The 1,599-nt window shown below is 43.7% G+C and overlaps 1 pseudogene; it reads right to left on the bottom strand.

Moving 5' to 3' along the window:
* Window positions 1–277: 277 nt before the first annotated feature.
* LOC102477193 (60S ribosomal protein L18 pseudogene) lies at window positions 278–850 on the bottom strand (annotated as a pseudogene).
* Between the last annotated feature and the right edge of the window lie 749 nt (window positions 851–1,599).

Below are 1,599 nucleotides of genomic sequence, written 5' to 3'. Positions count from 1 at the left end.
CCTTGCCTGGTGTCACACATCTTCCTGTTACTCTTAGTTTCAGATATCCAGAGGGGAAAACAGAGTTACCAGCATGTTTCCTTGGAATGCATGCTCACACCACGTCTTCTAAACTGTTACCCCTTAAAGCAGTTTTCCGAATTTACCCTAGTAAACCTCTCGATGAGTAGTTAGTGAAAATTTCTTCCCATATAATTCCTGATACATAAAGAAAAGACTTTTTTGTTGTTGTTGTTCAGAACCCAAAAGCTTTTTAATAATGGGGCCAGATCCAGGGTTAGTTTTTGTAGGCTGGACTGGCACGTTGGCCTCTGGCATGCGGGAACTTCTGGCCCTTGGAGTGGAGGTAAGGTTTGGTGTGGCTGTGTGGGGTTCCAGGGCCATTGCTGAAATGCTGGTACACCTTGCAGCCCTTGTGAGGACCGGAGAATAGGACGGTGCCACAGCCCTTGGGGGAGTCCAGGGCCAACTGGTTGAAGGTGAGGATCTTGCCCCCAGCCTTGAGGATGTGACTGTGGGCCCATCTGGTCACACGTAGTGCATACACCTTCAGCTTGGGTGCCTCCTGAATGCACATCATCTGTGATGGTCCCCACGACCACAGCCATTTTGTTTTCCCGGCCAGGAAGCTTCATCTTGCCAATCATCCTGGAAAGGGACCGAGGGCACCGGTTGGTGCAACTCATGAACAACCTCTTCAGCACAACTTGGTTGAAGGTGGAGTTGGTCCGTCTGGCCAGAAACTGAGAAACCGGTAAAGCTTGACCAACAGCCTCAGGTGGATGTCCTGACTCTTGGGCTCCTTGAGTCCAACCTTGTGGTCCTTGTTGTGGTGGATGTCAACTCCCATTCTGGTGCCTTATACTCAGCCAGGCCCAAAAGAAAGACGAAAACACTTTTTGGCTCTTAATTTGTGAATGGTGGTGAGAATGAGAATGAGAACAGAAATCAGTGATTGAGTCCCAGGTCTACCAGATAGTGATTGACTGACTTCATTTCTCTGAAACTCAGTGGGATGGAGTTGAGTGTTCCTCAGACTAGTTCGAGGTCCTCCCAGCATTAGAGTCACTTCGGGTACTGGATAAAATTGCAGATTCTTGGGTTCTTCCTTAGACTTTGTAAGTCAATTTCTGAGAGTAGAGGCAAGAAAGAAGTTGCAAGTAGATGTTGCACATTACATCCAGTTGGAAAATCACCAAAAAAGGTGTTTCTAGGATAAGAATCTACTCATTGTATTGTAAGTCTAGAGTAGGAGTTGAGTAGGAATAATATCTATTCCTATTTATCCTGTAGGATTCTTGGTGAGGATCAAATAAGGTATTTTTAAGTTTGAAACCATAGGTTTAAGTAAAAAAAAATCCAAGTTTAAGACCCCTGTAGATTTTAATATCTAAAAGGCACAGATTTATATACAATGATTTCTTTACAAGGTGAGTTTTGGTGGATCACAGTTTTCATTAAGTAGATTTTAATGCCAGGTTACCTATCTACAAAATTAAGAGTTGATTTTTCAACTTCCCTATCTCCATTTAATATTTTGCTTTTGTTAGTTGCATAGAGGCTAATAAGCAGGAGTTGGACATCTAAACTAGATGAATA

The sequence above is a fragment of the Tupaia chinensis genome, unplaced genomic scaffold (genome assembly GCF_000334495.1).
Source record: "Tupaia chinensis unplaced genomic scaffold, TupChi_1.0 Scaffold000037_3, whole genome shotgun sequence".
NCBI lineage: Eukaryota > Metazoa > Chordata > Mammalia > Scandentia > Tupaiidae > Tupaia > Tupaia belangeri.
This window is presented reverse-complemented; position numbering and strand designations above follow the sequence as displayed.